The sequence below is a fragment of the Giraffa tippelskirchi genome, chromosome 5 (genome assembly GCF_054371585.1).
Source record: "Giraffa tippelskirchi isolate mGirTip1 chromosome 5, T2T-mGirTip1v1.2.pri, whole genome shotgun sequence".
NCBI lineage: Eukaryota > Metazoa > Chordata > Mammalia > Artiodactyla > Giraffidae > Giraffa > Giraffa tippelskirchi.
In genome coordinates this window covers 58,087,772-58,109,941 of record NC_137279.1, presented here as the reverse complement: position 1 = coordinate 58,109,941, position 22,170 = coordinate 58,087,772, and the positions used below count along the sequence as shown (strand labels likewise).

Sequence of the window (22,170 nt, the reverse complement as noted above, 5' to 3'; positions counted from 1 at the left end):
TCTCCAAGCCTCATCTGTGATGCCTTCACCCTCCCAATGTCCTCAGAGAAACCATGTCTGACTCCCTGCATGTAGAACCCTCCTCAACACTTCCCCGCCCATACATATCACCCTGACCTCACTCAAATTATTAGGCACCACATGGTTTCCTTGGACATCTTTCCTCTCAAAGACCAGGGTTGACGTTCTCACCACTGTCCTCAGTCATAGACACACTGCCAAGTTTATTATGTAATCTTCCTTTCTGACTCACATCCCTTCTGAAGAACCTCTCTGACTCACTTCTCCAATGGAGCAAGCATCCTTCTTTTTTCTCCTGCATCTTTAAACTCTCTGCTCACCCTTTTTTTTTTCTGCTTTAGATATTCTCAGGCCTCTTCTGTTATCCACATCACTCTTTGGTCACCAGAGGTGAAGGAAGATGTGAACGTGGCTCATTATCCATTCATTCCGTCTAAATTCAACTTGGCTGTCCACCAAGAATACGAGGTGATTCATTTACTGATCCTCTGTGCATTCCTGGCCTCACTTACTTCTGAGGTTTCTTTAAAATTATTCTCTCCTCAAGCTCCTAACCCCTATCTTCAGGAAATGACTTTCCATTCTGACTATTCCATGGGCACTCTTACCCCTCATCTGTCCTTGCCTTTTGTGGTCCATGGGTCTGTTTGAACAGATGGGCTTGATCTTCTTAGCCTTTTTAAAGGAGGATGAAACTGAAACTTCACTGTGTTAAAGGCCTGTGAACTGCCAAGAAGGGTAAGACATGGTTCTTGCCCTTCTGAAAGTTTTATCTATGTTTACATGGGGCTTCCCAGGTAGCTCAGTGGTAAAGAACCCACCTGCCAATGCAAGAGACTCGGGTTGGATCCTGGGTCGGGAAGATCCCCTGCAAGAGGGCATGGCAACCCACTCCAGTATTCTCGCCTGGAGAATCCCCATGGACAGAGGAGCCTGGCAGGCTATGGTCCATGGAATCACAAAGAGTCGGACACAATTGAAACACTTTGTTGTTTTAGGATGAGTCTTAAATGGTACCCGTGTACATTTCCACATCCAGGGCTCTTCTAGTGGAAGAGATCAGGGAAGGCTGCAGCAGGAAGGAGGTGAAGTTTAGGCTGAGCCTTCAAGGACAAGTGGGATCCTGGTAAGCCTGACAGAGTGATATGGGGCATCCCATTGCAAGTGTGAAACATGTGGGTTGAGCATACAAATAGTTACACTTTTCTTTTTTTTTTTGAGATATCCTCGATAATGGAACATTGCATGAGTCCCAGGTGTACAACATAATGACCTGATTTTTGTATATATTGTGAAATGTGGTTATGCTTTCTAATGTGAAGATCAGAAGAACATGACGATGCAATGGAACTAGAAGTGTGTGGTGCGATAATGCCGTGGAGGTTTCATCTGCCCAGTTAGGTAGGAAGGACCTTGTTACAGATAACAGGATGGTATTCTAGAGTGGTCCTCAGTGGAGCTTGAAAGTTGAGAGGTTGAAGGTTAAGTTCAGTTAGGAGGAACGTGTCACCAGCCGGTCCCAAAATAAGGCACACGGAGATTAGCGATGAAATGCACAATCCTTTCCATCTTCAAACAAGGAGCACTCAGCCCCTATTTCCAATCCCTAATACTTTGCGGGGAAGGGGCTTCTTATCTTTATTGATTTATTATTTACTTTGTTTAATCCCATTCTTAGAGTTTCCTTCAGCTTAAAACTCCTTATTTCTCATAAAAGTAATAATCGATTTTATGTGTGTGTGTGTGTATGAATTTTAAAGAATTAAGAAAAATCATTCTCCCCTCATATTAAAAATGCATTCCCTTGACCCACCCTGAGAAACCACAGGGGCTTCTCTTTCCCTGCTCTGTAAAGCTTCCTGACTTTTCAAAGTTTTCAAGTCTCTTTGACTTGCCATTTCCCTCAGCTGGAGGCCCTCGCTACCTCCCTGGCCTCAGCCTTAAGGGTTCAGCTCAGATGTCAACCCCTTGGGAAGCCAGACACACCCCTCCCTCTCCTCTGCCTGTGTTCTAAGAACCCACCTCTGGAGACCCATAGCACTCGGTTATCCCTCAGAACACTAAGCGGATAACATGAAAAGACCCCTTTTCTGCAGCTGTCTTCCTGACTAGTCTATGAACACAAGGCTCAAGGGAAGGATGGGGGGAATGGATAGTTCGGGAGTTGGGAATGGACACATAGACACTGCTGTATTTAAAATGGATAACCAACAAGGTCCTACTGTATAGCACAGGGAACTCTGCTCAATGACATGTGGCAGCCAAAAGCAAAATAAAAAGGTAAAATAAAACAGAGATTTCTGCAACACATTCAAGAGAAAGAAAGTGAAGAAAGTGAAGTCGCTCAGTCGTGCCCGACTCTTTGCGACCCCATGGACTGTAGCCTACCAGGCTCCTCCGTCCATGGGATTCTCCAGGCAAGAGTACAGGAGTGGGTTGCCATTTCCTTCTCCAGGGTATCTTCCCGACCCAGGGATCGAACCTGGGTCTCCTGCATTGTGGGCAGACGCTTTTACCATCTGAGCCACCAGGGAAGAAAGGGGGTTAATATTAGTGTGAAAAGAGTGATAACAAATAAGGAAAATGATGATGATTTCAATACAAATAATTGCCAAGAGAATATGAAAACGCAAATTCACTAAAAAAGGTATAAATGACCAATAAGCATCACAACAGATGCTTAGCTTCATTCACAATTTTTAAAATGTAAATTGAAATGACTCTAAACACCACTTCTCAACAGTAACTTGGCAAAAACATTGAAAGTCTGATAGAACTGTGGCTAACTGGGAAATTGATAGTCGTACAATGTTGGTAGATGTGTTAACTTATACAATGTTTATATTGGTTTATAACACATAAGTTTTATATGTATAATTTATGTAACTTTTTAACGATCCACTGACAGTTTCTTATAAAACTGAAAATGCAGATACACTTTGCCTCAGCAATCCTGTTCTAGATATCTATCCTACAGGAATAAGAGCACAAGAATAAAAAACAAATTACACAGCATTACTGAAAACTAAAAAAGGTAAAAGGGTTGACTGTGTATTACTAAAAGAATGGATATATATGTTACAATATGTCCATCTAAGGGGGTACCTTTCATAAATACACACTCGTTAAAGAGAACATATGTTAAGTAAACTTCAGGCCTATATCTCGCATGGTTGAGTTGAAAATGAAACTAGCTAGATCAGAATTTCTATAAACATTAGAATTTCTAGAAAAAGCTATTAAAACACCGTGAGGAATGACTGCTGGGTGTGCATGGCAAAAGATGATTGTGCTTCTGTCTTTTTTCCCTTCACAAAACACTTTTTAACTTTGCCATATGTCTCTCTATCCTCAGCCCTTAGCAGTCCTCATGGAAGATGCTCAGTAAATGCTGGTTAAAGAGATTCCTTTCCCCATTATTATGAACTCTTAGAAATCTGCCAGTTTTGTGCATCTGAAGGCATCACTTCACCACACATCTTATGGGAAACCCAAACAAACTTTTGGGGTAACCCCAAATTAATAGCCCCCACCCCCATTCACGCGTAGAGCAATTCAATTTTGACAACAAATTATTCCATTACCATTATAAAGTCTCACTGAAGCCCTTGGCATTGTGAATCAGCTGCTTCCTCCCCAAACTCTCCTTATCTTCCTGACACTGTCTTTTATGCCTCCTGTATTCCCCCTCTCTTTCTGCTTGCTCTTTCTCTCATTCACTGCCTCTTTTTTTTCTGCTTGCAAGTTTTTCTTCCAAAGTTTAGTTTTCCCTAAGACTCTTCTCTCTCTGCTTCATTCCCGTGATGATTCACCTTTCCTCAAGACCACATCCAAGTATTTTCTGTCTCTGAATCGGGCACCATTAATTTTCCCGGCTGATTTGCTATGGGATCCTCATGTTTTTGATTCCCTACAACTCAAATCCTGTCTGCAACTGAAAGAGTCTCCATCTCCCTCCTAAATGATCCCACTCTTGGTCCAGTTTCTCAAAGATTCTCCAGGTGGCGGGGTTAAGCTGGGTGTCATTTTCTCCACCGAGTGTCAGAATAGCATGGCGAACTCCAAAGCAGGGCTTGTTGAGTCACTCAGTTGTGTCCGACTCTTTTGTGACCCCATGGACTGTAGCCTGCCAGGCTCCTCTGTACATTGGATTTCCCAGGCAAGAATACTGGAGTGGGTTTCCATTTCCTTCTGCAGGGGATCTTCCCAACCCAGGCATCAAATCCACGTCTCCTGCATTGGCAGGCAGGTTCTTTACCACTGAGCCACCAGGGAAGCCCCAGAGTGGGACTGTCTGCCCTCAAGTCAAATCTCCTCTACTCAACCAAACTTTTCAGTGTCTCTGTACTTCAATTTCCCTATCTTTAAAATGGGATAATACCAACTATTTTATGAGGCTATAAACAAGATGTCATGATTTATTCTATTTAAAGCACTCAAAAGTGCTCTAGAAAGCATTATGGAAATACAAGTTATTATTCTATTTTCCATAGTGAACATCCACCAAACTCCTCTGTCCATGGAATTCTCCAGGCAATCATACTGGAGTAGGTAGCCATTCCCTTCTCCAGGAGATCGTCCCGACTCACGGATTGAACCTGGGTCTCCTGCACTGCAGGCAGATTCTTTACCATCTGAGCCACCAAAGAAGCCCATAATAATAATAAAAAGTATTACAGATATTTAGTAGTTTCCAAAGATTTCTAAATCAACTGTAAACCCTTTGCCTACCTTAGTGCCCTGCTCTCCAGGAAGATGAGCCTATTTTCCTTATGTAACTCAATCTTCTGACTTTTTTTCCATTCAACATTTCCCAGTTCTTTAGCTCCATCCCCAAATCCAGTGTCTCCCTGGGGAATTTTAAGAACTGGCTCTCAAATGAGTAAAAAAGCCCCAATTTTTATCATTCCCATATTTATCTTTATATTATATATATATATTATATATAAATTATATTGAAAGGATGAAAAGGGTATTTATATTATATATAAATTATATATATACTATATTCATATATATAAATAATTTATATATATATTTATATATAAATATACATATTTATGGGAATAAATATTCCCATATTTATAAATATTCCCATCCTGGCTGATTTCAAGCCACCAATATGGCGTCATGGATTATGTAGTTAGGAAGAAATGGGCACCATTAGACAGTATTTCCATCATTCAAATACAACAGGCAGACCTCAAGAGCATAGAAAATAGCGATCTATGGGGGGAAATTTTTAAGAAGCAATAAGTTCTATTTATTACTTTTGCTTTTAAGATCACTGACTTACTTTATGTTTATATAATTTAATTCTTCATAATATTTCATGAAAGCTGGCTTACAAAATTCCTAGAAATTTAATGCTTGGCTCTCTTGGGTTGAGAAGGCTCCAGAACACCATGAAATACCCCCTCCCCCACCCCAAGCATCCTCCCATTGACTCCAGCTTTGTCTTCCTGAACTGGTTCTCCTTGCCTCTTCCACTGACCCCTGGGCTACCCATCCTAGAGTACAGGATGATAGCAAACCACTGGTCCTCCTTTGCCCAATGCCATTAAGCATTTTTAAGGGATATTAATTATATTTAGCATCCCAGCATGCATATTTCGTTACCTTTTTTTACTATTTTGCATATCATCCTTTCTCCCACCTCCAAATTAGATCATATTTGTTTTACACCAGTGATTATCAACTACAGAAAAGGAGGGGTCTGCATCTTCGAGAATCATTTGAGAACCTAGGTACCTTTACAAGCCTCTCCCTCTCCCAGCCAAAGGATGCTGAAATTTCACCCCCAATGTCTATATCACTTAGGTTAGAGAACCACTATTTTATTTATTTATTTATTTATTTTGATTTTTATTTATTTATTTTTTTTACTTTTTCTTTTTTTTTTTTTAATAAATTTATTTATTTTAGTTGGGGGCTAATTACTTTACAATATTGTAGTGGTTTTTGCCATACATTGACATGAATCAGCCATGGGTTTACATGTGTTCCCCATCCTGAACCCCCCTCCCACCTCCCTCTCCATCCCATCCCTCTGGGTCATCCCATTGCCCCAGTCCTGAGCATTTACTTCATGCATCGAACCTGGAATGACGTTCTGTTTCACATATGATAATATACATGTTTCAATGTTATTATCTCAGATCGTCCCACCCTCACCTTCTCCCACAGAGTCCATAAGACTGTTCTATGCATCTGTGTCTCTTTTGCTGTGCAAGAGCATTTTCAAACACCAGGTATGACAGCTACGAACTAACTCCATTAGAAATGATATTACTGAATGATCAAATTGTTTTATTCCTACTTATTTTGAAATAACATCATAATTAACTTGTTTCTCATGAACTTCAACAAAACAATAACAACAAAAGCAAGATAAAGCTAACGGCCGTCATGTTCGCATGGAAATTTCGGCTAACACTAAAATAGTCCAAGATGAGCGCCAGCAGTAAAGTAAAAAAGCTACCTTTGAGAATGAGAATTGCCATATCACATCTGAAGGAGATATCTCAGATTATCCCGCATCCAAGTCTACATGAATTCCTTGGGCAGATACCCAGGGAAACTTCAGGAGAGGCATTCTCAAGCCATCTTGAAACAGTCACCCTGTAAATAAGTAAATCTTTCTCTTTCATTGGCACTTACATTTGCCCCAAGGCAGTCTGTTTAGTAAAGAAAAAAAAAAAAACTCAAAATTTGGACCCCACTTTGCCAGCAGTAAGCTTTCTGCTAATTCTGTCATAAATAAATAGCATTGACAAAGGCATTAAAGATGGAAACAATAAAAACAGTCAGGAAGGGCAGCAAAAAAGATTGCCCTGATGGTCTGTCTCAGTTCGCAAAAAAAAAAAAAAGGTATTAAAATACCAACGATACAAAAATAGACTTGGATAATTATCTTCTTCACAGGGAGGGGGAAACTGCTTCCAGACCTCTTAAGATGGGTGTCTTCAAGGTTTCATTGATTAGTTGATAAGTTTGCTGGTGAATGATGAGTCGATTAGTCAGAAGGGTTTGAATTAGTTACCAGAGCTGCGTCTTCCATGAATAAAATGCAGTAGTGTCCTCTCTCCCACCCTCTGTGACAGATGATATCTGTTTTCTCCTGTGAGTTTGAATTTAAGAGCCACTGAAGCTGAGCCACAGTATATTCTGGCTCAAATGAGCTGAAAATTGCATTCAATTTGAATTTCAAAAATGGAGGGGAAGAAGGGGGGAAAAAAAACCCTCAGCACCCATCAAGTCTCCACACTTTTCAACTATTTCCTGCTGCTTAGTTGCATTCCGCCAGTCTGGGGACCTGAAACCAGGATGTACTGCAGGGGGTAAGAGCATCGCTGGATTCCTGCCCAGTCTGAGTTTAAAAATAAACTTTTAATAGTCAGGATCAAAGCAAACCTCACTTTTACGCACATGCATAATGCAGAACGGGACCCAGTGAAGAAATAGATTTATCTTTTCCAAACTCAAATTGACCTGCTTTTTTTTCCCCTTATGTACTTTGGAGGTGATAAAGGTGAAGGTGTTTTCCCTGGGAAACTCTAGAAAAGCAAATTCTTCTCTAAATTAAAATTAATTCCTCCTCAGCTCACTTAAGACCCTCATTCCCTGTTGCTTGATTTTTCCCCTTCTCCTGCCTCGCATTACAAAGCAGGTGCATTCTTGAAAAGTTGAGTGAGTGGACATTGATTTTTTTTCAAATCAAATCATATTTTAAATGCTCTAAGAGAGTTAGTTATTTAAAGGAATCTCGTGATAAATTATTTTATAAAGCCAAGCTATTTTGAGAGTGCAGATACTCGCCCCTTCATGCAAAGACACCGTCAGCACGCATTTGAGGCCATATCCAGTTTTCTTAAAGCTGGGCATACCTACAGTTTTGAAGAAACACAGATTGATGTATCAGCAATAATTAAAACTAAATGGCTGTTACCCAAGACAACAGATAACATCCCAGAATCATGTAACTGAATGATCTGGGGCCAGAACTCCAATTCATGATTGTTGGAGCTGAAGGAACACAGAGAACATCAGATTCATTTCGACCCACTTCACACATGGAAGTGTATTCTCCCATTGCCTAAATCATGCTGCAAATGAAGCAACTTGGGTGCGATGAAAAAAGTAATTCAGTTTCTGAAGGCCATTTTCCACATGGAAGCAGGAATCTGTTGAATGCTGTTCAGATAATCCAATGACTCTAGAGGGTTCAATAACAGGCAGGATGGAAAGCATGGTTTCCATCATCCTTGCTCTGCCTGGGGGTGGGGGGGTGGGGGGGTGGGGGGTGAGTACCAGATGACTCACTGATCCCACCTTGGAGAACCATGCACAGCAGTGGTTTGCCTCCTTTCCTGAGTTGTGAACCTGTTTGAGCATCTGATGGAAACAGACTCTTTCCAATTTAAGAACCCCTCCATACTATGATCCTCATAAGTCATTACCACAGGGTTCATGGATCCAGGACCAATTGAGTAACTGATGAAAGTCTAGAAACGTAGGCATTACATGCTTTTCATTCAAAAACAGAGTGAAGAAGACTTAACATCTAGATATATTTGGAAAGAACTAGGCATCCAACTGGTACCTGACAGCATGCAAGAACTTTTACTGAGTTCACAGAAGGCAGAATTGAGAAGGCTTCCTATCTTAAGTACAGGACAAGACCAAGAGAACAATAATACTTTAACTACTTGTGCACTGCCAAAACAGAAAAAGTAAGAAATAATCTGACCCTGACAGCTTCAGCTTAATGGCCAATACAGAGAATCAGCAGAAACACAGCAAAACTTTTCAAAAAGAACCATGTGATCATTGCAACATGCACTCGTTAAAGTCCCGTTTGTCAGAATATCCCATAAAATAAAACCTGTGAAAAGCTTGAAAACAATGTTCTTGCATTTTAAAAGACAGAATGAGGGAAACATGGGTGACTCTTCACATACTAATGAAATCCTTGCCAGGACCACAGGGACAAAGATGTGAAGAGGCCACTTAACTCTAGTGTGTAACACGTGGCATTATGTTCTGTGGCTTTAAAGGATCATTCAGGTCTCCTAATTTTTTAGGGAACAGCTTACCTTTCAAACTGCAACAATGTTAGCGTAGAATTTTCTCCTTACATCTTCATAATGTAATATTGTTTCATTGACGAACCAGTAAATTGTCAGCTCTATTCATTTATGTGGCATGAGCAAGGATCCAACCCAAAAAAGGAAAAAAAAAAAGTGAGGTCAATTTCCTTGGCTGCTGCATTTAATAAAATCTCCCAGGCAATAGAGTTAAGCACACATTAATAGCTATGACTTAGCTGCCTTCTGCAAGTCTTTGATTTTCCTATATATACTCAGGGCTGTATTAATACTAGCACTAAGGGACAGTCCTCATGGCTTGTTTTAAGTTTTCTTCCTTCTCAGCTTTATCAGGTTTATTAATCTTCCATTTCCCTCTTATTTATAGTGCATGCTCTGGTTAAGGTTTGAAAGCATTTTCCATTATAACACCCATTTATAACTTTCAGAAAAAAAAAATTCTTCTATCACAGGGCTCAAGGGACTTTCTAGTTATTTCACGTTGATCTCAACATAAACAAGTTTCTCCAAATGGTATGGGTTGGGGGTGGTTCTTATTTCTCCCATTCTCAAAATGAGGCGAAAGGAAGCAAGTTGAGAAGGACAAGTTTCCTAATGGAAAAACTTGAAGCTTCAGGTATTTTTTTTTTTAGTTCTGTTTGTTTTAAATTTGGTGGCACCTTGCAGCATGTAGGGTCTTACCATCCTGACCAGGGATCAAACCCAGTCTCCGTGCTTTGGAAGTGTGGAGCCCCAACCACAGGCCCACCCTGATTCCGAAGCCTCAGTTTTAAATAAGCCCACCGTGCATTTACTAAAAGTGCTCTTTTTCAAAATCCTGTTTTTTCATAGAATGTTTATCAAAGGAAATGATTAGATTGAAACTAATCAAAAGGTTGAAACTAATCTTGTAAAACTGCCAATGTTTTTACCGATCTTGACCTACAAAAATGGCAATTCCACACGATCTAACTTAACAGATCTCATATCTATATCCTCATATAAAAGAAATCTGTTCTGAGCAATACATTGATCACTGGGATATCCAGGGGAATTCTGTGCTGGACTTGGGGTCCAGGGGAGGGAGAAGGGAGAAGAAAAAAAGGTTGTGACCAACAGATAACTGAAGGGTCCTAACAGTTTGTTTGGTGCAGGTTCTCGTGCAGTTTGTTCAGTAAAAGATGTGGGAAAACTCATTAATTCTATAGCACCAGGCCATTCCCATCACACCCCTTGAGGCATCAGTGTGGTAACTGTAGACTTCGGGGAGTGAACACTTCAAAGAGATGTCTGTGTTGTGATTAGAACATTCTCAGAGGGGCTCTAAATCATATTCACTCAAGACACCCTTCAAACCCACAGCTTTTTGCCTTTTCTTTAAAGAATGAAGTTGAAAGTAAAATGCTTGACAATTAAACAAGATTGAGGTTTCAATTTCAACTTTGCCTTAATACCCCAAGACTACAAGAAGCAATTGGAACCAAACTTTGATCATTCGCTTTCACGCTGAAGAAGAACTATTAGAGCACTCGAGAAACAAAGGGATCATTTTAAAAGTTTTTGCGTGAGGGAGGGCTGATGATCAACGAAGCCGGGAAACCAAGGAGGCTTCTGGTGTAGAATGAATTTGACAGGGTGTAGAATCAAGAAAGGGAGATACTAACAAAGAAAGACAAATATCATATGATATTACCTATGTGTGGAATCTAAAAAATATGATACAAATGAACTTACTTCCAAAATAGAAATAGACACACAGACATAGAAAACAAACGTTATGGTTACCAAAGGGGATAGTGGTGGGGGGAGGAGTGTTGTTAAATTAGGCGTTTGGGATTAACAGAGAAACACAACTATATATAAAACAGGTAAACAACAAGGTCCTACTGTATAGAACAGGGAACTGTACTCAATATCTTCTAATATTGGAAAAGAATCTGAAAAAATTCAGTTTTGCATGTATATATAACTGAATCACTTTTCTATATGCTTAAAAGTAACATGACATTAGGAATTAACTATATTTCAATAAAAAAAGCGGAGAAGGCAATGGCACCCCACTCCAGTACTCTTGCCTGGAAAATCCCATGGACGGAGGAGCCTGGTAGGCTACCGTCCATGGAGTCACTAAGAGTCGGACACGACTGAGCGACTTCACTTTCACTTTTCCCTTTCATGCACTGGAGAAGGAAATGGCAACCCACTCCAGTATTCTTGCCTGGAGAATCCCAGGGACGGGGGAGCCTCATGGGCTTCCGTCTATGGGGTCTCACAGAGTTGGACACGACTGAAGTGACTTAGCAGCAGCAGCAGCAGCAGCAGCAATAAAAAAAGAACCACCCTCCAAAAAAAGAAAAAAAGATGCTCTGCAAATGAAACTAGGAGGGTATATTTGATATACTTAACTAATGAGAAAGAAGGCTAAATGAGTTGCATGGGAGAATCTAACCCTATTTATTTTCTAGGACTATGAACATACGAAGCCTGTTAAAAACCTGCAATCTGTACAAATATAATGAAGCATTAAGAGAGAGTCCAGTCAAGTGACTCTATAGGGTAACATGCCCTAGGGAATCTAATTTAGGTTGTTTATCATTATTATTATTATTATAAAGAAAGCCTAGGATTCCAGAAGTACGAAAGAAAGATTTGAAGGGACAAAAATCTTTCTGGGGCTGAGTTCATCAGATAATATGTTACTGTCCAGGTAATCATGCCAATGGTCATGACCAATGTGGTTGTGATTTCAAGTTCACATTTAAAATACATAACTGGTCAAAGCCTGTCTCCGAAATCAATGAAAATTCAAACTAACATTTACACTGTAGTTACAGTCTTGGGGACAGCTTCTCTTTTTGACCTCACATGCAGCAGTTTATCTTTGAGCAGAGGCATTCAACTCAGGATCTTCTTACTGTGACCACCCCCACTTGCAGAGGCAGCCCAGGTCAGTGGGCAGTGAGATGCTGGTCTCAGAGTTTTGGGGAGGAAGAGTTACTGCCTTAGTCACTACACTCCCTTTCAGACATGCATAAGATCTTAGGAGTTGTTGCAAGAAGAGGAAAGACGGATGCCTAGTGCTTCTAGAATTCCTGATAGAAGAATTTGGAGTCTTCTGGGCCCAAAGGGACATGAACTAGTTGTTCATGGCCAATTGCTGCTGCTGCTGCTAAGTCGCTTCAGTCGTGTCTGACTCTGTGCGACCCCAGAGACGGCCACCCACCAGGCTCCCCCGTCCCTGGGATTCTCCAGGCAAGAGTACTGGAGTGGGTTGCCATTTCCTTCTCCAAGGCATGAAAGTGAAAAGTGAAAGTGAAGTCGCTCAGTCGTGTCCGACTCCTAGCAACCCCATGGACTGCAGCCCACCAGGCTCCTCTGTCCATGGGATTTTCCAGGCATGAGGACTGCAGTGGGTTGCCATTGCCTTGGGGTCTCGTTATTTGGGGGTTCTTGAAAGGTAGGGCTGAAGGAGGAATTAGAACCTAGCTCTTTGATCACTTTTCCCCCTCCCCCAGTTTTTGCATACTTTTGCCATAAATCTCTCATGCCCGCCTTCAGACTCTGTCCCATTCAGGGACTGGTAATGAGGGAAGATGGACGGGCATTGGAAGGGTATGTGGAATTTAGTTGTATTGTCTCCTCTTACTACAAAATGCAATATACATATCCCCAGATCAATTTCATTCTAAATGGTGACGACCAACCCAGGTGGAAGATTTCTTCTGTACTGCAGATAATGTACTAAAGAATAGAAAACAACACTATTGTAGACCTGAAGAAGTTGTGAATGAGATTTTTGTGGGTAATCTAGAAACTCACTACCATGTATCTCATCTTTTTCCTCATCTGCAAATAGTCTGAATTACAAACAACCAGTTTTAAAATGGACAGTGGGACACTGCTATTTTATGAACTGGGAATTGCCTATCCTCAATTCATTATTAAGACTGGACATATGACGTCACAAAAAATAAATTCACCCAGGATGAAAAACTATCAGATACACTCACATAGATTTCTGCTTTGCACAACTTTGCTGGATATTCTTTCACAAAGATTACAATGTGATGGTGCCACACCACCATGACTGCACAATGTGGGGTTGGAGGAGAAAGCATCTGAATTTTTTTCCCCTAACCCAGAGCTTATTTTTAAAGCAAAGCAAGAGAATCAAGTTACCAGTTTCCCATCACTCAGAGTCACTGACCCCCAAGGCAAGAGAACTTACACCACCTCAATCCCCACGACCAGAAACCTCTGAGTAGTACCTCCTTAGGAAGATGGACAATTACCTCTCTGCCTTCTAATAGATATTCCAATACAAAAAGCAGCTATTAAGCACATAATGTTCAATAAATTATGGTGGCACCACAGTGGAACCCAATGATGGCTATCCTTGAGGAAAAAGCATTTTCAATTCCAAAACCTAAGGAATATGTCTTACTAGGACTCACCTGTAAAAAGCTATGACAAACCTAGACAGCATATAAAAAAGCAGAGATACCAGTTTGCTGACAAAGGTCTGTATAGTCAAACTATAGGTTTTCCAGTAGTCATGTACGGATGTGAGGATTGGACCATAAAGAAGGCTAAGTGCCAAAGAATTGATGCTTTTGAAATGTGGTGCTGGAGAAGACTCCTTAGAGTCCCAAGGAGATCAAACCAGTCAATCCTAAAGGAAATCAACTTTGAATATGCATTGGAAGGAGTGATGCTGAAGCTGATGCTCCAGTACTTTGGCCACCTGATGGGAAGACTTGACTAACTGGAAAACACCCTGATGCTGGGAAAGATTGAAGGCAGGAGGAGAAGGGGACAACAGAGGATGAGATGGCTGGATGGTACCACTGACTCAATGGACATGAGTTTGAGCAAACTTTGCGATACAGTGAAGGACAGGGAAGTCTGGCATACTGCAGTCCGTGGGGTCACAGACTTGGACACAACTAAGCCACTGAACAACAACACGTGTAACACACTTACAGATACCAAAGCTAGTGCATCATACACTTTCAAAATGTAAATGAATGGCAGGAGTTCTTTAAAAGAGAGAACAACAATAGTTCCTTTGCCCCAACAGAATATGACTTTAGTACACAGTCAGTAATAGATGATAAGCAGAATAAATTCCTAAGCTTCCTAGACTCCCTGCCATATGTTGTTCAGTTTAGTTCAGTTCAGTCACTCAGTCGTGTCCGACTCTTTGCGACCCCATGAATCGCAGCACGCCAGGCCTCTCTGTCCGTCACCAATTCCCGGAGTCTACCCAAACTCATGTCCATCGAGTCGGTGATGCCGTCCAACCATCTCATCCTCTGTCGTCCCCTTCGCCTCCCGCCCCCAATCCTACCCAGCATTAGGGTCTTTTCCAATGAGTCAACTCTTCGCATGAGGTGGCCAAAGTATTGGAGTTTCAGCTTCAACATCAGTCCTTCCAATGAACACCCAGGATTGATCTCCTTTAGGATGGATTGATTGGATCTCCTTGCAGTCCAAGGGACTCTCAAGAGTCTTCTCCAACACCACAGTTTAAAAGCATCAATTCTGCAGTGCTCAGCTTTCTTCACCGTCCAACTCTCACATCCATACATGACCACTGGAAAAACCATAGCCTTGACTAGACAGACTTTCGTTGGCAAAGTAATGTCTCTGCTTTTAAATATGCTATCTAGGTTGGTCATAACTTTCCTTCCAAGGAGTAAGTGTCTTTTAATTTCATGGCTGCAAGCACCATCTGCAGTGATTCTGGAGCCAAAAAAAATAAAGTCTGACACTGTTTCCACTGTTTCCCCATCTATTCCCCATGAAGTGATGGGACCAGATGCCATGATCTCAGTTTTCTGAACGTTGAGCTTTAAGCCAACTTTTTCACTCTCCTCTTTCACTTTCATCAAGAGGCTCCTTAGTTCTTCTTCACTTTCTGCCATAAGGGTGGTGTCATCTGCATATCTGAGGTTATTGATATTTCTCCTGGCAATCTTGATTCCAGTTTGTGTTTCTTCCAGCCCAGCGTTTCTCATGATGTACTCTGTGTATAAGTTAAATAAGCAGGGTGACAATATACAGCCTTGACGTACTCCTTTTCCTATTTGGAACCAGTCTGTTGTTCCATGTCCAGTTCTAACTGTTGCTTCCTGACCTGCATACACGTTTCTCAAGAGGCAGGTCAGATGGTCTGGTATGCCCATCTCTTTCAGAATTTTCCACAGTTTATTGTGATCCACACAGTCAAAGGCTTTGGCATAGTCAATAAAGCAGAAATAGGTGTTTTTCTGGAACTCTCTTGCTTTTTTGATGATCCAGCAGATATTGGCAATTTGATCTCTGGTTCCTCTGCCTTTTCTAAAACCAGCTTGAACATCTGGAAGTTCACGGTTCACGTACTGCTGAAGCCTGGCTTGGAGAATTTTGAGCATTACTTTACTAGCATGTGAGATGAGTGCAATTGTGCGGTAGTTTGAGCATTCTTTGGCATTGCCTTTCTTTGGGATTGGAATGAAAACTGTCCTTTTCCAGTCCTGTGGCCACTGCTGAGTTTTCCAGATTTGCTGGCATATCGAGTGCAGCACTTTCACAGCATCATCTTTCAGGTTTTGAAACAGCTCAACTGGAATTCCATCACCTCCACTAGCTTTGTTCGTAGTGATGCTTTCTAAGGCCCACTTGACTTCACATTCCAGGATGTCTGGCTCTAGGTGAGTGATCACACCATCGTGATTATCTGAGTCGTGAAGATTTTTTGTATATTTCTTCTGTGTATTCTTGCCACCTCTTCTTAATATCTTCTGCTTCTGTTAGGTCTATACCATTTCTGTCCTTTATTGAGCCCATCTTTGCATGAAATGTCCCTTTGGTATCTCTAATTTTCTTGAAGAGATCTCTAGTCTTTCCCAATCTGTTGTTTTCCTCTATTTCTTTGCATTGATCACTGAGGAAGGCTTTCTTATCTCTCCTTGCTATTCTTTGGAACTCTGCATTCAGATGGGAATATCTTTCCTTTTCTCCTTTGCTTTTCGCTTCTCTTCTCTTCCCAGCTATCTGTAAGGCCTCCTCAGACAGCCATTTTGCTTTTTTGCATTTCTTTTCCATGGGGATTTTCTTGATCCCTGTCTTCTGTACAATGTCACGAACCTCTGTCCATAGTTCATCAGGCACTCTGTCTATCAGGTCTAGTCCCTTAAATCTATTTGTCACTTCTACTGTATACTCATAAGGGATTTGATCTAGGTCATACCTGAATGGACTAGTGGTTTTCCCTACTTTCTTCAATTTAAGTCTGAATTTGGCAATAAGCAGTTCATGATCTGAGCCACAGTCTGCTCCCGGTCTTGTTTTTGCTGACTGTATAGAGCTTCTCCATCTTTGGCTGCAAAGAACATAATCAATCTGATTTCAGTTTTGACCATCTGGTGATGTCCACATGTAGAGTCTTCTCTTGTGTTGTTGGAAGAGGGTGTTTGGTATGTCCAGTGCGTTCTCTTGGCAAAACTCTATTAGCCTTTGCCCTGCTTCATACTGTACTCCAAGGCCAAATTTGTCTGTTACGCCAGGTGTTTCTTGACTTCCTACTTTTGCATTCCAGTCCCCTATAATGAAAAGGACATCTTTTTTGGGTGTTAGTTCTAGAAGGTCTTGTAGGTCTTCATAGAACCGTTCAACTTCAGCTTCTTTGGCATTACTGGTTGGGGCATAGACTTGGATTACTGTGATATTGAATGGTTTGCCTTGGAAATGAACAGAGACCATTCTATCGTTTTTGAGATTGCATCCAAGTACTGCCTTTCAGACTCTTTTGTTGGCCATGATGGCTACTCCATTTCTTCTAAGGGATTCTTGCCCACAGTAGTAGATAGAATGGTCATCTGAGTTAAATTCACCCATTCCAGTCCGTCTTAGTTCACTGATTCCTCGAATGTCAACGTTCACTTTTGCCATCTCCTGTTTGACCACTTCCAATTTGCCTTGATTCATGGACCTAACATTCCAGGTTCCTATGCAATATTGCTCTTTACAGCATCGGACTTTGCTTCTATCACCAGTCACATCCACAGCTGGGTGTCCTTTTTGCTTTGGCTCCATCCCATCACTCTTTCTGGAGTTATTTCTCCACTGATCTCCAGTAGCATATTGGGCACTTACTGACCTGGGGAGTTCATCTTTCATTGTCCTATCTTTTTGCCTTTTCATACTGTTCACGGGGTTCTCAAGGCAGAATACTGAAGTGATTTGCCATGTCCTTCTCCAGTGGACCACATTCTGTCAGACCTCTCCACCATGACCCATCCGTCTTGGGTGGCCCCACACAGCATGGCTTAGTTTCACTGAGATAGACAAGGCTGTGTTGTTCACATGGTTTTAAATGTGATTATTTGAAGATTTGTTTCAAGATTTCAAAAAAGGCAATCAGAAAAGATTATCCGTAGGACTTCCCTGGTGGTCCAGTGGCTAAGACTCCATGCTCCCAATGTAGGGAACCTGGTTTTGGTTCTTGGTCAGGGAACTAGATACCGCATGCCACAACTAAGACCCAGTGCTGTCAAATAAATAAATAAACATTTAAAAAAAAAAAAGAAAAGATTATCCTGAGAAGGTATAGGATGTACATCTTTGGGGACAAAGTTTGCTATAATTAAAAGAGAAACAGGGAACAATATAGTCAACATGGTACTTTAAAATGACCCTTGAAAGGAAAAGTAGGTCAGAGACTGGTATAGTTTTGAGAATGGATAATAGCCCATCAATGTAGATATAGCTTTTTCACTGATAGATACAATGTAAGGCTTTCTTCCAGTAAAACTGAACTCCAACTTAAAGTTCCAGATTTAGATCTCCCAGTAGTTGCCACTGTATAGTTAGTCTTCCTAAATCCAATAATATTGGCTATCTTCTGATGTCAATTCTGAAGGAGAAAGCTTTTCTATAAGAAGGACATGGTATTTTAAAAATAAGTGGCCAAGATCCTTGATTCTAGCACATTTCCAACCATTTTTCTTCTACTTTAACCCTGGAAACATGGAAAGTCAGAAAGGGAAAGGAACAAGAACAAGCAGTAGGAGAGAATAAAGGTGAAAAACTAAGAGAAAAGAAAAATAATGGAAGGAAAGAGGAATGTTAAACGTGAGTGAGCATACAGTTCATTCACTCAAACTTGGAGTACTCTTAACACAGTCAAATTCAAATAGAGGGCAACTTCCCCTTGGTTTATCACCCCTTTCCCTGAAGAACACAAGAAAGCCGCTGCTGGCAGAGATCTTGGAGATGGTCTGTTTCAAAGCCCTCATGTCATCAGTGAAGAAAATGAGGCCCTGGAAGGGAAAGTAACTTCAAAGTCAGGACAGGAAGCCAGGTTCACTGTGGACCAATCTAAGGCTCTACCAACCACAGCCACCTGAAAGCAATAAGGGCTCTTCCGAGTCATGCACGCATGCTGTTGCTCAGTTGTCTATTTTAGACCCCATGGACTGTAGCCCGCTGGGCTTCTCTGTCCACAGAATTTCCCAGGCAAGAATATGGGAGCGGGTTGCCATTTCTTCTTCCAGGAGATCTTCCCGACCCAGGGACCAAACCCGCATCTCTTGTGTCTCCTGCATTGCAGGTGGATTCTTTACCACTTGGGAAGCCCTTTCTGAATTAGACAATCACTAATGATCCCAGGAGTGAAGATGCCCTCAAGATGGAGATGCCCTTCTCTCTCTGGGGGGAAAACACAGATCAGCTCACAGTGTTTATATGCACAGGAAGAGCTGAAAGTGGGCAAAGTCACAGCTGACCCAGCTTCGGGGGTAATCTGACCCTTGGAGATAGCGCACTCTGAATTTAGAAAGCTCCAAGTCCATTTTCTTACATTCCCAACAAACTGTCTCTGGTGGTGATTATGCCGTAACATTTCTGATGATTAATTAAGAGACTTTCATTACATCACTTGGCTTGTAATTAACAGCTCCCCCTGTCTTTAATAAAATAGATAGCATGATTAAAATAAACAAGGGAGACCAAGTGGTAGGTAAACCTTAAGCCCAGATGATATCACCCTCCTTTGCCATCAGGATGGAGGTGAAGAAGCAAAAGAGTATGGAAAAGATGACTGGGGTGTGCTGAAGAGGGAGATGGGGGTGGGGGGAAGGCAGGCATTTGCTCAATCAGTACCTATTTTCAGAATTTCCTTCAAGCTGGCTTGGACTGAGAGTCATCAATTATTTAAAAGATGTAACATGATGCTTCCTTTGTTGAGGCAAATCTGCAAGCAGACCCCGAGAGAAAATAAAAAATGAATTAGGCAGAATGTATTAGTCTGCTTGAAGAAAACAAAGATTTAGCTATTGGGACTCACTCTTTTTAGAAACAGTTCAATTTTGTCTCCAAAATTCACAAGCCTTTTTTCTCCCTTTCCTTACCTATTTATTTATTATTTTCTACAGTAGATCACACAAAAGGGGGCATGAATCATTTCCTAAACTTCCCCTTTCTTTTCAGATTCAGCTTGATGTATTGTCTTCATTTAAATTACAAATACACTAATCTGAAACACTGTTTACCAAGCAGCATTTTAAATGAAAGATACAAGAAATTGCATCACTCACATTTTAAAAATGACTTTAGACTCCGGACCTCATAAAAAACAGCCGACAGTGTTCTCTGTCTTGGCTGCTATATTTCAGTCCAACTAATGAAATTCAATTAGTGAGCTTTGTACTTAGGACATTATGATTCTGATGGTTGGTCTGATCAAAACTGGTGTGCCAAGCCCTAGTTTGTTTTCTGGCAAACCACAGTTAAAAGAAAAATTCAATGGGGTATATTGGCATGGGGAAAGTTAGTTTCAGAGGAACTCACTTCTCACCATCATTAAAAAAATATGGGAGGAGGAGAGCTGTTCCCTAGAAGGGTTTTGTTATTTACTAATCAAATGGATTAACTCTTTGAAGAACCTCAATGCCTGAGTCTGTCATTATCAGTGTTAGTCTTTCCAAAAACAGCAACTGACCTAAAATAAACCAGTAACCAACTAGAATCAATAAATCACAGATCTAATCTGTTTTTAGGTTTGGATCTGCCTGAGCTTGTGTTTCAAACAACAAGTACAAACACTGGACTCTTAGTGATGTCTTTATGTTACTCTTGTTTTTGTTCAGCTGTTAAGTAGTATCTGACTCTTTGTGACCCCATGGATGGTAGTCCACCATGTTCCTCTGTCCATGGGATTTTTCCAGGCAAGAATCCTGGAGTGGGTTGCCATTTCCTTCTCCAGGGGATCTTCCTTAGCCAGGGATTGAACCCATGTTCCCTGCATCGACAGGTGGATTCTTTACCACTGAGCCACCAGGGAAGCCAATGTCTTTTATAGGCCTTCCCAATTAAACAAAGCAACAAGCATCAAACAGGAAACCCTGAGCCTTTATACTGAAGATTCAGATTATATCATCAGTTCAAGACATGATGTATCTTTAACACCTGAAAGAATTTAACACTTGAAAACAGATACACACTTACCAAAAACCAATGGGCTGAAGCCTAGTACATTACACATCTTGATCCTCTACCTGGACCATTGGCCTTTGACTCAAGGACACACCTGCATGGATCACGTTGAATGGCAAGACACAACCTAACTCATCATTATATGGCCTGGTTCTTTGGACAGCAAAAGCAAAAAAGCAAAAATGGAAATTTCAGATGGACATATAGCCATTGGTCTGTTAATAACAATCCTAATTAACTAGCCAATTGAGACCTGAGCATCTATTTCATTTTCTAAGTTGTTTTCTTAAAACACAAACCAGGTCATACCAATTTTTTCCTTCTCTCACAGGGAAAGACATCCCTACCCAACTTGTGATAGACAGAAATCAAGAGAGCCATCCTTGGCATCTCTTCTGTGTCATCACCATTATCTATTCCACATCCAAATCTTTTCCTCTCTCTGGAAAACAATTACGGGAACAGTCATCTGAAATTCTAGAAGTGGAATCTGACTTCTTGGTCCACTCCTTGGAAAGTTGTTCTAGGAGCTTTTGGTTTTACCTGAGAGTGACCCAGGATTGAGTACAGATACTCAGCCTGGACTTCTTGTACCCTTGATGCTATTTTTGTCTGACTCAAAAATTGTACATCCCCCATCTGTTCTTGATAGGAATATGTCAAAGATATTTTTTGATGATAAATCCATTTGGAAGTAAACTTTTTCTTGTGTCAAATGCAAAAGGAAAAATGCACACTCACTTCCTTCCCACAAATGGGCTGCCTCTGATGTGTTTTCTCAGAATTCATTAGTAAAATGCCTTGCTAGACTGTCTTGCTCCAACTTGCTAGAGCAGAGTCTGTGCCTCTCTTCTCAAATCCACATTGAGTGACCTCACGTTGGTAGCTTGAAATCACATACAGCAGGAGTATTTACATCAAGGAAATCACCAAATGTCACAACTCAGGTGTTTTTAACACTATGGTTACCAAAGGGAAAAGGTGAGAGAAGGGATAAAGTAGGAGTCTGGGATTAACGTATACACACTACTGTGTATAAAATGGGCTTCCCAGGTGGCTCAGTGGTAAAGAATCTGCTTGTCAATACAAAAGATATGGATTCAATCCCTGGGTTGGGAAGACCTCTGGAGAAGGAAATGGCAACCCACTCTAGTATTCTCACCTGGGAAATCCTACGGACAGAGGAGCCTGGTAGGCCACAGTCCATGGGGTCGCAGAGTCAGACACAATTTATCAACTAAACAACAGTATATAAAATAGATAATCAACAAGGACCTACTGTATAGCACAGGGAAATCTACTCAATACTCTGTAATAACCTATACGGGAAAAAAAAAATCTGAAAAAAATAATGGGTTTATGTACAACTGAGTCACTTTGCTGTACACCTGAAACTAACACAATATTGTAAATCAATTATACTCCAATATAAAATTTTTTAAAAATCAGGTGTTTTTTCATTCCCTTCCCTTAGACAGTTTACCAGCACATCACTGGAAAAGGCTTTAATTCACTGTTTGCTTCTTTGCAAATAAAAGGCACTATAGAGTGTTTTGCATTGACACTCATCCTTTTTCTTCTCTTC

General features: G+C 41.0%; 1 protein-coding gene across 8 annotated transcripts in view; it reads right to left on the bottom strand.

Moving 5' to 3' along the window:
* The window catches only part of ESRRG (estrogen related receptor gamma), a 682,819-nt gene that overhangs the window by 465,257 nt on the left and 195,392 nt on the right, over positions 1–22,170 (bottom strand). For 6 of the 8 annotated variants that reach the window (XM_081484976.1, XM_081484983.1, XM_081484982.1 and 3 more), the window contains one exon: positions 9,117–9,208. The gene's annotated coding sequence lies outside the window, so the exon portion shown is untranslated. Of the gene's footprint in view, positions 1–9,116; positions 9,209–19,253; positions 19,345–22,170 lie in introns of all 8 variants that reach the window. The other 2 variants (XM_081484972.1, XM_081484974.1) reach the window with 1 other exon arrangement.